At 34.5% G+C, this 17,165-nt stretch overlaps 1 protein-coding gene across 9 annotated transcripts in view; it reads right to left on the reverse strand.

The window, feature by feature from the left end:
• The window catches only part of FBXW7 (F-box and WD repeat domain containing 7), a 226,699-nt gene that overhangs the window by 41,474 nt on the left and 168,060 nt on the right, over nt 1-17,165 (reverse strand). The window lies entirely within an intron of this gene.

Genomic DNA, 17,165 nt, shown 5'->3' on the forward strand with positions numbered 1-17,165 from the left:
AAAGAAGGAAAAAAGTACTATATTTTGCAACTAGCAATTAAAGATGCAAACTACAACTAAATCTTGATTTATTCAGTTCATGGAATGACTATCTAGGTCTCTATAACTATGCTTCTCCTACACATGGCAAATTGGGAGCAAAAAGATGGTAACTGGGGAAAAAGTAGCACAAACAGAAAGATTGAGGTTAAATGGAATCAATCAATTAAGAAATAATCAAGATCTGCAAGGTGCTACTGAAGTCAAATAAAAACATTACAATAATCCTCCACCCTTTAGATATTTAATACCCAATTGTCAAGACAAGAAGCTAATAAAGAGTATTTGACTGAATATCAAGTGCCAAATTGGGTAGTGTAAGAAGACAGAAAATGGAGAAATCATTTAAATACTCATTTAAATAGATACGGTATTGCTTCTAAGTTTAAAAGACTGAGTCTGATAGATGTTGGAGATAGAAGGGAATTATCATCTGTGGACCTATGATACATGTAGAAATGCCACCATCATTAACTTGAAGTACTGACAATATCTCTAACACTTCTAGCAGTCACTAGTCTTTGTAAGGCCGATTTAGTATTATTATCTCCTAATTCAAACACTTAATACTACAGTTAACATAGTCTTTAACTTACTAATAATGGTTTCTTCAAAAGTACTTCCTGCCGTAATAAATACTTCCATTTTAGGGCTAATGTATGTCTTTCTGTACAAGGAGAACTTTATTGTGTGGGTGTGAAAACTTTAGACTTTTTATTTTAGTTACAAACACTGACTAAGAAGGGGTCCTTCTGTTTCCAAAGGTACTTACCAGAAATCCTGCATAAAAGCAGGTTATACTCTTGAATGGGGGGGCGGGGGGGGAGGGTGTGGGTGGATAGTAAAGAAACAAGAGAGTTTTTAAACATTCAAATGTTATATTCATCAAAAAACTTTATGAAAAGACAATAAAAAATGTAACTCAGGGTCAAAGTGGATACCTGACTCACTGATTCTCACCAACATGTAGCCTCTACTATTGAAAAATCAGCTCACTTGGAAAACGAGCTACTTGGTCTCGTTCCACTCCCTGTCCCTTCTTCCCATGCCCTGGCCCTCCAGCCTCTAAACTCGAAGCCTCCTTCTAAAGAATAGATTTCAGTATAGAGCATTTTGAAGTCACAGAAACTGATCATCATGTAAGAACTAAGAGAAGGGTTATTATAAAGCATGGCATCACTGACTCAATGGACATGAGTTTGAGCAAACTCAGGGAGATAGTGAAGGACAGGGAAGCCAGGCATGCTACAGTCCATGGGATCACAAAGAGTCAGACACGACTTAGCAACTAAACAACCGATGTGCAATTGAACTGCAAAAGGAGGACATTCTCAACAGTGGTTCTGTTATTTTTTATCAAAAATGTACATAAAATTGAACACCACTCATAAAGTAATTCTCACATGTTGAAATTAGATATACAGAGAAAATGAATAAAAATCTTTTCAGTTCTTTCATCTACAATTACTTTACTATTTCCCTTATCACTCATCACCTCATACTAATTCTCAAATGTAGCACCCATTCCAAAAGATTCCTAAGCTTGGAAAAGGAAGAGAATTGGAATTGTAGGTAATAATTATTCTGTACCATGCACCAAGTACTATTCTAAAGCCTTTACAGCTAGTAACTCAGTTCTGTAAGAATGAAAGGGTATCTACCATATCATCCCTCTATTTCCTTACTCTTGCACTTTCTATAACCTGATTCTATCTTTCCATTTGATAATTTACTCTTTTTGAGAAAGAGATAGATACTGGCCTCAGATCTCTACAGATTGTTAATGTATCTGCCAGCCTTACTTTAGCAAATGTCTACCATGGTGAAAGACATGGTCACCCTTAGTTATTGGAGGCAAAATGATTTTACCCGTGGTACACTTTTAAAGACTGCTTCCCTGTGATCATAAAGAAATTCAGAACATGATCACAGCATCTCAAGGTTGGAAAAAGCCTTCAAATAAAGTTTACTACAGCCTCGGGTATGTTCTTAGGTGAACTTTCACTAGCACTCACTAGTCATCCAAGGTCTTTACCTAAAACACATATTATTTTGAACCCTGTGATCTTGGCTTACTCATTTTGATAATTATGTTCAATTATGAGTATTTGTCTAGCAGATACATAAAACCTAGATTCAAACTTACTGTACTTTTTAAAACACAACATCTCTTCTCAAGTACCTTAAATATTTTACAGAATTCAAAATGAGAAACGAGAGCTTAAACCAATCTTTTAAAACTCCAGTTATGAATCAAGTTTATGAACTTGAACTTATTTCCCTTATTTAAAAACATTTATTAAGTATCTATTCCATATCGGTGCTAGGCCAGGAAGAAACATAACACACACTGCATTCTTCCTGTAGAAAATGTACATCGTATTGATCTTTAATCAATTCTTCACTTATTTTTAGACTAGCTTGCCTGCTCTTTAAGTATTCAAGTGTTTGATGTAGCTGTCAAGTGAGTAGGGAAGAACCTAGTAATCATGCCCCCACTACATTTAAAAAGGAGGATTCTAAATATTCATTTTAGAAACATCAATTTACATTTTAAAGCAATTACTGTATACATAATTTAACAAACTACATTCTTTGCTTTGAAACTATCAAAAATTATATGACTAGCGTAACGCTTACATGATCCCTTACCATTTCAGAAGATTCCAAAAGGCTTGAAGAGTCAGTAAATAAAATCTGAGTACAAAGAAATATTGCTGGAAGTAGTCCAGCAATGAGTAGGGTTTGACAGATTTTGCCAAACAAAACATTTTGCCAAACAAAAATGTTTGTGGAAACATTTTCAAAATAACTATTAATTTGAAAAGGTATCTGATCTATAGTAGTCTTGCATTAGCAGTGAACTATAGGATTGATGTTTAGGAGCACTTTGATATCGTGGAACACTACTGTAATAGAAATATTTTACTTATAAGTTTATTTTCTTTATTAAAAAGTTCTTTAATATTTAGCACATAACTTAAAAAATATTTACCTATAAATACTCAAGGTCTCCAAATGTTTACAAATTAACTTGTAAAGTTTGTCACACTCGATACATGACTACAGACATTTCTTTTTGTAGAGTGGATATCACTGGTTTCCTACCAGTTACAAGCAAGCATGGTATGTAATGATGGCAGGATGACCATGAAACGAATCTGTAAACAACAATTATGAGCTGCTCTATGCACACAGCTGGTCTGTTGAGAACTGCTACATGGTGGTAGAAGGACATTTCAAACAAACTAAATCTAAACTTTATTCTTATTGAGTCAATGTGTGTTCAAACGTCTACAACATGAAAAAAAAAATTCTGTAAGGAATAGCTTAAGTCTACAGAAGGATATAAAGTCAAAGATAGCAAAAAGATGCTGAACTTTAGAATGTTCTTAAAATTGTAATGTTTTTTAGCTCTTGGGATAAAGACACACACTGACACACATAACCCTCTTCATTTTAAACCTCTCCTTTAAAGTTATTCTGTCAGGACACAAAATAGCAAATCAAGAACTTAAAATATTCTTCAAGAGATGTTAAATGAAGACATATTCATCATCATGATCACAATATAAAGATGCAAAGATTAAAATTAGATGGCATTTTCTAAGATATTTTCACTCAACTAGCTTTTATTGAACTATAATAAATAGATTTCATTAGGCCAAGATATAATTTATTCCTCACCAATTAATTTATTTCAAAGACCTTAACTTTGTGAAGTTCACTGAATTTGTTTATACAAAAGTAACAAAGGAAAAGGAAATTATTGTTAGGAAAATTTATGGTGATCTTCTAACCTCAAATTTCATTTTAATATTATCAGTGTCATCCAAATGAATCCTGAGTTGTAGAATGGTTCTCTACTTTCTAAACAATGAAATAAGAGGGAGAGAAAACTAAATAGTGACTTAAACATTTTATTTTTATAGATCTAGACTACCACATTCTAGAAATAGTTAGCCAACATTACTGAAAGCCAGACTCTTAGCAAAAAGTATACGAAACTGAGCAAGATGTAGTCTGTATCCTGGGGAACTTCCCAACTGAGAACGACAGACAAGGCAATAAAAAAATGACAAATCAGTGTACCCGATAGACAAAGCTGCCCAATTTATATGACAGCACATAGACCTAGAGAGAGAAAAAAATACATGTTTCCACACATGGCACTATTTTAAACCAAAAGAATAAAGAAAAAATAAACACTAGATTTTAATGACTTGAGTGCTCCTTCAGTGCTTACTATCAAAAATATTCAACTTTGAATAAGCAATGTAAAAAGAACAACAAAAAAAGACGTTCTCTTAAGAAAATGAAGTATACGGGGACGAAAACTTACTATATTCCAGGCACTCTTCTAGGCACTTTACTCATATTAACTCAGTGAAACTGAGCAACAACCCTATGAAGTAGGTATGATTATCACTTCATTTTACAGATACGGAATAGGAACAGTGAGTTTCAGTAACATTCCCAAGGTCACACAACTATTAAATTGGTAACTAAGATTTAACCACAGGCAGCGTTTGGTCTCCAGTTTATAGAAAATGAAATAGGGTTTTATATATATATATATATATATATATATATATATACACACATATATACAAATATATATATATATATATATAGCAAGAAGTATTGTTAAGAAATCTTTAGGATGCTTCCCAGGCTATCTCAGTGTGCAAACATGTGATGTGTGGATGAAATTTATGTTAAGACTCGCAGTGGGCCCAGAGAAAGAAAAGACAAACTACACAACTGTGACTGGATATACTTTACTTGTGGAAATTTACTAAAAGCAGCTAGCAAGAGTTAACATTCTACGCCGATACTTCCTTGGTGGGGAACTGCTCCCATCATCTTGGATGCCGTACTGAGGCTCCAAAGCCATCAATAGGCAGACAGGCAGAAAGTCTGATGGAAGGTGCTCACAGCAATACATGAGTTTTGCCTCCTTTCTCCAAATCCCTTAAGAACTTCTAGCTCCTAACCTTTATTTCTTCATGTTCCATGCTTTATTTCCTCCAAATGTGAAATAATGAAAAAGAGCTGAGAACAGAATATGCAAAAGTATCTCCACTGGAAGGTCGTTTCAAAGGGACTACTGGGTTTTCCACCATTACCATATGATGTGAACACTAGCAAAACAGGCGAAAGTTATATATCATAATACTTACTGAAGAAACCGCTTCAAGTGGTCTTTACTGTTTACTCTAACCCAAACACACTTAACAGGGAATTATGACTTTTTGACTTTTCATTTTTTAGTTCAGTAGACAGCTTAAAAACACTTATTAACCAAGTAATGTATATGTGTGTGTGTGTACACATACATATGTACATATGCATATACACATGCACATGTATACATGCACACAAACACAGCACTTTTCCATCTGAGTACATCAGAACATACTCTTCAATATGTGATTATCACTCTGGCCGTGTTTCTTAATGTCATCACACGTGACCTTTTTCTAAGAGCCAATCCACCTTAAATAACTACCAGTTTGATCCATGTGTGGTTAGCGCTTTCTAGCAGGGAACATCATTGGGCACACATGCGTATCTCTATGAGTCTATCCTACATTTGATTCTTTTGACTAGCTCTAATTATCTATATTAGATATACTAGGATACATAATTATATTATCTATACTAGGAGACATAATTACAACAAATTTAGATTTAGATGGTTATTTCAATCTCCCAGAGACACTCATTCATCCAACATTCCCTTGGTTGCTATTCTACATAAGCTAAACTCAGTACAGTCTCTGCTTCATGACTGGACTTCACAGTGTAGTAGGAGAGAAAGACAATACAACAAAACAGAGGAAACCTGAAACTAGTAAGTAGGGTTTTGACTTAGTTTGGGGCTCAGAGAAGGCTTCTCTTCTTTAAAGGAACAACTAAGCTGTGTTGTGGTGGGAAGGGGCACACACAGGGCTGCAGTGCACAGAGTAAAGCTATTATGGCAGGTGCAAGATGAAGCTAGAGAAGTAGAGAACGACCAGATTGGGTAAGACCTCACAAAGGGGTCTGGTCTCTATAATAAGACTAATGAAAAGTACAGTTAGTCAAGGGAAGGACATGATCCAGATAAACCTGCAATACTGTTCTGAATGTAATCTTAAGCCAGAATGGGGAAGGGAGTGAGAGTGGATGTGGAGAGACTGAGGAGGAAGCTATTCCATCAGGCCATGCAAGAGGAAACGCTGGCCTGGACTAGCCGCTATCCGTCTGTCTAGCAGAGATGCATGGAAGTGAATACGAGGTATTCAGGACATACACCTGGTAGGATCTGCTGACAGATGAGTCACGGGACGGAGAGGACAGGGCATTATTAACGATGATGGCAGGTTTCTTACACAACGTATGGACAATGACACGGGACGCTGAACAGGTCAGTGTTCGCTTTTGCTTTCTAGGGCAGGGAGGATCACAAGTTCCACTTCCAGTCTTATTTGGTGTGAGGTCTCTTCGAGACATCCAGATCTCAACTTATTATCACGCTCCAACCGGCTCTGGAGCTCAGAAAAAAGGTCCAGATAGAAGATACAATGTGGGAATTGCCTGTGTATAGGTCATCTCTGATTTCCTTCACAGAGCCTCCTCCTCCCCACTGTAAGTCTGTGAGCCACAGGGCTTGAACCCAACACCCTGTCACAGTGCAGACACATTAATTGTCTCCCTTCCTCATTAGACTGTAAGTTCCATAAAAGCACTGACCACATCTATTTTGATTCCTATTGTACCTCAGCTTTTCACACACTTCCTACATATATCAGAAAATCAATAAATAATATTTCTATGAAATAATTAAGAATGCATGATCTCTAAGATGGCAGAACTACAGAAATTAGTAACTGAAAAAGAATAATTTTTAGCATAATTTGAAAAACTCATAATTCAGAATAAGGCAAGATGATGTAGAAAGCATTTCATATATTTATTATGTATTTAGTATTGTATTATACATATTATTACTTATAATATTTTATACCTTTCTCCTCTCAGGAAAAATAAAAATTTCTACATATTTATCAGTTACACAATTCAAGTATAAATTAAATTGGAAGAAAATAATACAGTTTGATATGGGATGAAAATGCAGTTTTCTTTATTGCCTGTGTTTAAAAGGCAACGTGGTTTAGAACTCCCTGTACCTTTAAAAATGTGCAATAGAATATAAACTTTCACCAGTAAAGGCAGCATACAGTTTTAACAATATTTAATGTACACCATTTACAACAGATCTCACCTATCAAGCGTTCTATTGATTCACAGGTATTAACCTAACAGATAGCATTTTTGTGTGTCTATTTTACTGACAGGAAACCTATAGCATGAAAGTTTTTGAGAGTTACCAAAAGCATTATAACTAATATTAGGTTTAAAAAAAAAAAAAAAACCTTTGGCAATATGTATCTTAATCTCTATGAACAGAACAACAGGCTGAGTTCTATTTTCATTAAAATTAAGTCAAAAACTGCATATCTTACATATAACTGCCTAGTCTTACTTGGCTTTACCTGCTTTTTATCACCATCTCCCATTGAGACAGGATGTAGAAAGAAGCAGTATATTTAACGAAAGGGGTCAAAATACCAAGAGCCTACTGAAATATCCTTTAAAAACTACTGATATTTTTTCAATTACTACGTTATTCATTTTGGTTTTGTGAATATGAAAAGTATACAAGTAATAATTTTAACAAAAGATACATTTGGGGCATTCCATCACTTAATTTTGAATGCAGATAGAATATATCTCATCTTAATCTTCGATGTGGTCAACACTACAAACATGGATTTCCAAATCCTCTTTTGTTTTCATCTTCTAATCAAATTCTCATATATAAAAACTGAAGAATGCTATTACACTGCTCAGAGAATGTTTACATGTTCAAAGCACATATATCAAAACACTTTTGTATATAAACATACTCTGGGAACATTAAATATATTTGAAGACTACAAAATATAGCGCAAGATGATGAAAAACACTAGCTAACAGTACAAGTGCATTTTAAATTAGATTAAAAAGAGACAAAATACATTAAAATTTTAAAAAGGAAAACTGATAAAAAAAATTGGAAGAGGTTGTGGTTGGCCATTTATTACTTTTTTGGATTAGAGTTAATTAATATTCTAAAAAGGTCTACAAAAAGCTGAACAACCTCTCAAGCTCTGAATTCATGGCACTGACCTTAGACTTTCTCAGAATGATTTTTAATGCATTCTGTTATTAGTAAAACCTGTTCAAACACATGCCCCATCTGCCAGCACCCCATCTGCAAGAGAGCTTCTTATTCTTGTAGACAGTGTAACTTCTGCTTGCTTCCTTCTCGTTTCTACATACCAGCTGTATGGTAATGAGTGTGAGCAGCTGAAAGTCCCACACGGTAACAAAGCTGATATGAAAACGGCAGAACAACACTTCCCCTCAGTGAAGCAGTTTCGCATGAACAGAGCAGATAAGCTATTAAACAGGGAGGTGATGGTGATGAGAATTTTATTTGTGTGTATTTGGGGGATGTGTATTTGTGCCTGTTTATGCACATGTGTGTTAAACGTGGGGTTTCCACATAACTGAACACTAAAAAGAAATAAGAGCAGCACAGGATAACAAAGATAGATCTAAAATTTCTAAGTACTTTTGTTAAGACTTGTGAATCCATTCTTTAACTTTTTAAATCTCGATTCTTATATAGTAATAATATACCAGATGTCATTTGGAAAAGCCAGTTTTCAAAGATTTTAACAAGTTATGTTCCATTTCTTAACATATTTTGGGGCCTTAAGGGAAAGAAATAGAGACAGAACTGAAAAACCATTATGGAAGCTATTTCCTAGACATTTTAGCTGCTAACATGTGAACCAAGAAACTATGTTTTTAATTTTTATAGCAATTTAAGTTTTAAAAAGTTTATGATACTTGAAGCCAACACATTTATTCTGAAGAGAGAAACTCTAAACAAAATTCTAGGATGGCACATGCTACCTTCTTAACTCAGGAAAGCACATTGGGGTTAAGTTTTATATACATGAGAGTCACACTGAATGAATCTACGGAATGTAAGTAGATACAAAGCACATTAATTTTTTATGTGCAGTATCTTTCCATTTAGAGATTAACAGTCACTCAGGAAACTGTTTAAGAAAAATGACCATTTAAAATTGGTGTTATGCATTTTCTCTCACAATCTAAAGGAACTAGAAATGAAAAATATTCAAAATACTAACCACAGTGAAAGAAGTTAAGTGCTATACATGAGAATTAATTACAATTTTTACCAGCACATCTAACTAAGTCTTATGTGGACTTCATAACAGTTACTAAGTTCTTATCATGTAACTATACTTTCTATACATTATTTCGTTTAACCCTTAAAACAATCCTATGAAGAAGATACTATTATTATCTCCATTCTACAGAGGCTTAATAAAGGGTGAAGCTAAAAACTTCAGCCCAGTCTAAACAACTGCCTCTATGCTCTTAAACAGTCTACCATTCTGATATTATCTCCACAAGGGCAAGGATTTGGTCTGCTTCATTCATCGTTGTACTCCAAATGCCTAGTAAAACTTGCTGGCTAGTAAAAAGCTTACTTGGCTAGTAAAAGTTGTTGAATAGATGGAATAAATAAATGGAATGGATAGAAGAGATAACTACTCAGCTGTTGTTTTTTAATTATTAAATGTAGATTGCCTTAAGTGAAAAAAAAAGCTACTATAAATTTTGTAACAACTCTTAATAATTTTGTTATTGAAAAATTATTTACTATTAAGTAATCAGTAAGTGTTTAGGAATTTTAAGTTTTGTTTACTTATCAGGTTGAAAAATGAAGACTTAACTTTTAAAATTCTCGATTAACTATTCATTTTGAAAGGCTGGTACAGAATGAATAAGAACAAAATTGCACTGATTTTAGTGTTTCTGTGAATCCACTTGTCCTCTATTTTACTGTCTAACCATAAAAATGCATTTTCCCTGTTAACTAGCTTACATATTCTTTGATTTCAAATATAAATCAAGGCCATGAGCTTCTATAATATAAAAGCTTTTGTATAGTATATATATATAAAAGAACCTGAATTGAAAGGATAGTCCCAACTTAATAAAACAGTACCAATTATCCTTTAAAAAATAAGATATGAAGTTGTACTTCCTCAAAGAAAAAGCTTCCAACAACACTTAAAAGATTTTTTAAAAACTCACAAATTCAGACAAGATTTATAAAAACAGTACTATACTGCCCCTACATGTTCAAACTAGTAGTAACAATGACATTTTAAAATCTGAACTGATAATGTAGAGATTTCTGTGGATTATTGAAAAGCTGTTTAAGCTGTTTAAATTGCTCCCAAGTGAATGATATGAGATCATCCACACATAAAAATGTAATTAAATATAGGAATAACCCACAGGTTTCAATTTTCATTTTCAAGACTAGTAAGGAGAAGAAGTTTAAGAGAATTTCATCCAACGTTATCATATATTTTTTTTCTCTCAAAATAGATTTCCCCAACATTACATGTAGTGTTAGTTGCTCAGTCGTGTCCGACTCTTTGTGACCCCATGGACTGTAGCCCGCCAGGCTCCTCTGTCCATGGAACTCTCCAGGCAAGAATACTGGAGTGGGCTGCCATTTCCTTCTCCAGGTGATCTTTCTGACCCAGGGATTAAACCCAGGTCTCCTGCACTGTAAGTAGATTCTTTACTGTCTGAGCTACAGAGAAGCCACAACATTACATGATCACTAAAAAACCTAAGTAAATAAACAAATGGCTAATTAGCTATGTGCATTTGAGGTCAATATTTGTATATTAATGTCTGAGAAATACTGTTGAATTGTTTCTCACAGATCTAAAAAAATTTCAGTAAAGCTCTTAAATGTGTACATAAACACTTACACACATAGACATTACCAAAACCACAAGAGAAACTTTTATTAATCTAATCTTAGATTTACTTTTAAAAAAACCTACTATAATTATTTTACCTTTTACCCATTGTAGGAATAAAGCACTATCTATGCAAATAAAGAGATGTGCTGCATTGATAAGTTCTTGTAAAAGAAACTAAGAATGTCATTGGTTTTACCACAAATGGTAGTCCTTTCTAGTATTATTCCTATAGAAAAACATACCACATTTAAAAAAAAATCCTACATTACAGTATCATTATTTACATCTACCACAATTATATCTACCATTATTTAACTGATTTATATGTGACACACATTAATTTATGCAAGTTTCCATTAACAAGTCAGGGATAGGGTCAAGAACTCTAATTATGACTTAGGTACAATCCAGGAAGAAATCACTATGGTGAACCTGATATTAAAGACTGAAGTTTTCTGGCAAGAACATGCAATGAAATAGTATGGCATCATATTTAATCTTTCAGAGCCTCAAGATAATACTCTATACTGGATACTACCCAGCAGTATGTGAAAACTTATAGATCATAATATTTTTCAACTAAGTTACCAACATAATGCTATCAAGTGAGGCAGAGTGTGTGCATATGTATTAACATGTATGTGTATGGAGGCATCCTTATATACACATGGAGAAACCATAACACAAATAAATGATCACCAACTGACTTGGAAATGAGAAGTACTGCTGCTGCTGCTGCTGCTGCTAAGTCGCTTCAGTCGTGTCCAACTCTGTGCGACACCATAGACGGCAGCCCACCAGGCTCCCCCGTCCCTGGGATTCTCCAGGCAAGAACACCGGAGTGGGTTGCCATTGCCTTCTCCAGTGTGTAAAAGTGAAAGTGAAGTCGCTCAGTCGTGTCCGACTCTTCCTGACCCCATGGGATTTTCCAGGCAAGAGGACTGGTGTGGGTTGCCATTGCCTTCTCCAAATGAGAAGCACACACCTGAATAAAGGCATCTGGTGACGCACTCTACACTGAAGCAGACCAAACATGATGTCCACGTGTGTGCCCATGTGCTCAGTCATGTCCAACTCTTTATGACCCTGTGGACTGCAGCCCTCCAGGCTCCTCTGCCCACGGGATCTCCCAGGCAAGAGTACTGGAGTGGGTTGCCATTTCCTCCTCCAGGGATCTTCCTGATCCAGGGATCGAGCCCATGTCTCTTATATTGGCAGGTGGATTCTTTACCACTGAGTCACCTGGGAAGCCTATCCTGTCCACACCGAGGTGGAAATCTCAGGGTCACTGAAATATTAAATTATAAAAAGGTTTTTTTTTTTTTTTCTGTTTTGTTCAATAATGTATCTAGAACTGTGCCTGGAAATTAATAGATGCTTATTTATTGAATTTATTAATTAATCTGTGTTCCTCTGATTTTGATATGTGACCATGGAAATGAGACAGTAAGTCTTTCAGAGACAGAAAAGCATCAGTGGCCTTAAGGGAAGGTCTTTGCTGCCTTATTCATCTTTGTTACATTAGCATCACACGCAGGGAGAATGTATATGCCTAATACGCATTAGCAGAATTAAAATTAATTTAGTGGTGTTAATATTTCACAGAAAACTGAGAAAAATAAGTGGCTGATGTGCTCCTACCTCACTTAAAGTCTGCTAGTATAAGTTGCATTTAATCACTGAAGAAAAATAATATATAAGCTCTGAACTATCATCATACTATATGGAGCTGCTCATAACTGGGTTAATAAAATTTAGGTATTAATGTGAAGCATTTAAATATGAATGTAGACAGACTTAAGGCTTAAGTTACTTCGACATTTCAAAGTATATTCCATTTTTTATATGTGGATGATAACTGTAAAACTCAAACGTCTGCAGTTAGTTCCACAATTTTGGAGAAAGCTGTGTTCCTGATTTCAAAACTTCCTGGAGTTTAGAAGGTAACACAGGACATGTGCTGTGTATGGCAGAATACTTCTAGTATATCACATATGAACATTTCTGTAGCAAAATATACAAATATTCAGATAAACAATAAACATGACTGTCTTATGTTAGTCAGGGTTAGGTTTGGATAACTTGTTAAAGCATGTTTTAGTTTTCAGGGCTTACTGGACTCTTGGTCTGCAGACAAGGGACCATAGGTTTACTTCATACTTGTTTACCCAGCCAGAAGCTTCGTAACCTTTTTATTTCTAGCATATTTTTCATCTGTCTCCCATACTCCACATCTTAAACTAAGTTAGTTTCTGTAAAATATGACCTACACATTTAAACAGTCTTGCCCTGATTGTTATCAACAAAAGGGGGTAACAATTCATGGCAATTATTTCTACGCTGTAGTTGTAGATTTACAAACAATAATTTTCTTTGCATTAACATTTGACAACTGAGGCACAACATAATACTTTGACATCACAAGATGACAAAAACATCTAGAAAGCAATGTTATTGAGGTCATCATAAATTGTGAAAACAAAATATGAATTACATATTACATTCTTAAGAAACTGACAGGATTTAAAACAAAATCACCTGATATGTGGTAACCAGTTAATTCCTTTATTGATAAAATAAAGTGACAATGAAAGATATCAGATGATCTGAAAATGCCAATTTTTCCCCAAGTTCCAATGGAATACATGTGTGGAAAAAACTTCAGAAAGCTCCATTTTAGTTATGCACTTAAAAAAAAAATCAGAGAACCTATTAAAATCACTCTCCAAACTTGCTCATAGCACCACTCTGTTCCTCGTTCTTTCTAAAGTTTTGTGATAGTTTTCATATTTTCTGACTTTTTTGGCTACGGCAGACTCTCGTAAGTGCCATCTAAATGAGTATACCCTATGTTTGTTTCTCCTTCATTTTCAAAACTGCTAAGTAGTAATGACTTTTAAAATTAAGCGTCAAACTGTATCTGAGTTTAGTTATATTTAGAAAATGAAATATTCAAAATCACAGCTGCACACTCATTCGAAAGTATTTAGTAAACAAAAACATGTCATATTCTAACAGTATCAAAACTCCTTAAAGAATTTGCTAGACTTAACAAAAACTTCAGCAAATTGGTCATACATAAAAAGATATTAAAGATAATTTCTGAAGTCTAAGAGTTTGTAGCCTCAAGTGAGGAGACAAGATAACCAAATGAAGCTGTCAAATAACACCACGGGACAGTACATGTATGTCTAAGAGCCAAAGGTAATGGCAACAACTACAGTATGTTCCACTAACGGATGAGGACGACGATAGAAGCAATCAGTGCCAGGAGGAAGGTTCCATCCAGAGAGATAAGCTTGACTGTGAGGTCATGGAAAGGATTTGGAGAAAGTGGCACAAATGTAACTGGCAGATACCGAAGAGACTAGTATGGGGGAGGGGAACATGATGCTGGCTTTTTAAAGGTTTCATATTTCTGTAGGTTAAGGAAATATCCATCTATTTCCTCTTGACTAAGAGTTCCATGAAACAAATGTTGAGTTTTGTGAAATCTCTTTCAGGCATCAAGACATTTTAGAAAAGCAGATTTGCTACAACTACTTTAAAAAAGAATTAATCATAGCTAGACTAGAATTGAAAAATAAAAATAAAAGGTAAACCTGGATTGGGGCAAAAGGCAAAGCTATGTCAGAAATGTAAGACTAAGTTGTAGTGCTTTAAGAAACAGGCAAGTATTTCTGGCAGCTGCCTTTGCTAGCATGAAAAGTACTTCTGTAGTAGAGATTATTAATAGCAATATACTTTGGGAGAGGCTGTCATTTAAACTGTACAAACGTCACACTAAAACTCAGAAACATAAACGTATAAACTAAGATGACAAAAACAGAGAACCATTAAGACAGTAAAGATGTATTAAATCAATGATAAATTATAAAACTACACACATGGATCATCTGCATAGATAAAAAAAGACGACAGCTTTAAAACTACGGGAAGAGTAGAAGAAAATTATAGCTAAAAATAATATACATGACAGGTCAATGGCAAATATTATTTTCCAGAAAGAAGTTTTAAAAATCACATTAGCAACAAATAATTTCTTGTTCTATTTGTATATATTCCTAATGAAGTTTTAAGTATAAACACATATAATTATTTTCTCAAAATGAAAAAACATTCCTTCGATAGAAAACCTACAATAAACATTGAAATATATTATCAAGTAAGTAAAATTCATAAAACTTTGTCATACTATAAATAAATTTGCTTAAAATATGATTTCTTTCTCTTGTTAAACAACACTGGAAGTCCCTCATGTTGGTTTTGATTTGATACAGTCTTTCTGGAAAATAATTTAGCAGTATTTATCAAGAATCTAAAAAAAAAAATCATATTCCTTGACCCAATAATTCTACTTCCAGAAAAAAGTGTATAGGGACATTAAAGTTTTATATATAAAAAAGTTCAAAGCAGGTCACTGACCGAATTAGCAACAGTAGGAAAATGATGATAACATCCACTTGACAGATTATAATACACTTTTGAATAGCTATAGCCATGGGCAACTACCAGCGATATATTAAATATAAATTAAAGTGTCAATTTTTAAAAAAAAATTATTTCCTTATAATTTTTATTGTGGCTATTTGTGAACAGTGAAATTACTGATAATTTAGGAAAATGTGAAGAAACACTTCTTCTGTATTTTACATACTGAGCATATCTATTTTTATAAAGAGAAGTAAAAGATATTAACTATTGCAAGAAAATAAAAATTCTCTATACCATCACTCAACTCAGAGGATTTAGAGGATTATCAAACTACTCAGGAAGGTAATACTTCACAAGTTTGCTTAAACAACAGAACTTATGATGGCTTACAAAATCTTCATACAAGTGAAAATTATACTGTAGAGTAAATAATTAGAGACATTGTTTTCTAAAACAAAGACAACACAACTGTCTGATAAAACTGGCAGATATTTGCTGACAAGTCTATTAAAGGAGTCTAATAGATTAAAATTATAGATAGCTTGAAGTAACTGAAGATTATACACACAAAACAACAAAATAGATTATGCCTGAATAAAATTTTGAATACAGGGTATTCTTAAAAATTAGTATCATCAATAATTCAACAATGAAGAAAAAAGCTTGAATCCAAGAGTACTGAAGCTAAGAGAGGTATAATGTTATTTTAAATTTTTGTCATCACAGTCAAAAGTATTAATTGAACAAACTCATGAGAATAGAACTGTACTGCAGTTTGAAGATGGTTAATCTGTCAAACACCTTGCTCTGATTGGTTGCCTACCAAACACAGACCCTGCGGTATGACAAAGGTTCTCTCCTTAACCAAACTCTAATCAGGCTCCTTTGAGCTCTTTTTCAACTAGGCCCTGTCCTTGGGCATGTTCTCAAGAACCAAATTTTAGCAAGAATCCTGCTAAATCATATTAACCAGAATTCCCCACCCTTGATACTGATCACACTCGGGACCAGAACCTCCCCTCCACATCTGCTGGGTTTGCCAGCCTCCCATCCCCCAGGTGATGTTTGACCACCTTGATTAGTTCATTTAACCAGTGTCGTCCTGTTAGCCCTGATACTTCTTAGTAATTATCTACCATCTGACCTATAACCTGCTTCATGGCTGTAAATTCATACTTTTAAGAGTTGAGCCCAATCTGTCTCCCCTACTGCAAGCCTCCCTAGTAGAAGTCCCTTCCCAGGTGGCACTAGTGGTAAAGAATCTGCCTGCCAATGCAGGAGATGTAAGAGATGTGGGTTCAACCCCTGGGTTGGGAATATCCCCTGGAGAAGGCCATGGGAACCCACTCCAGTAGTTTTGCCTGGAGAATCCCATGGACAGAGAGCCTGGCAGGCTATAGTCTATAGGATTGCACACAGTCGGACACGACTGAAGCGACTTAGCATGCACAGACTAGTAATAGTCCCTACATGTACCATGACAGTCCTCCTGAACATCTGTCTTGATTTTAACAAGGGTAATGAATAACTTTTTCTTTAAAGGTACCACCCCTCAGCTTATAAAAAGACAATAAACATATATACTGTTTGAATGTTTCCAGTTTTTTATGACTATAAGCATTGAATCATCTGTGGGAAGACTTTACAAATGAGACATTTTAAAAAGAGATTACACAAAAAATGCTAAATTTATAAACACAGCATGCTACCAAAGTTATCTGTAGGTCAATTATTTGAATCTTTGAATGAATTTTCTCAAACAATGTCAATATT

The sequence above is a fragment of the Giraffa tippelskirchi genome, chromosome 11 (genome assembly GCF_054371585.1).
Source record: "Giraffa tippelskirchi isolate mGirTip1 chromosome 11, T2T-mGirTip1v1.2.pri, whole genome shotgun sequence".
Lineage (NCBI taxonomy): Eukaryota > Metazoa > Chordata > Mammalia > Artiodactyla > Giraffidae > Giraffa > Giraffa tippelskirchi.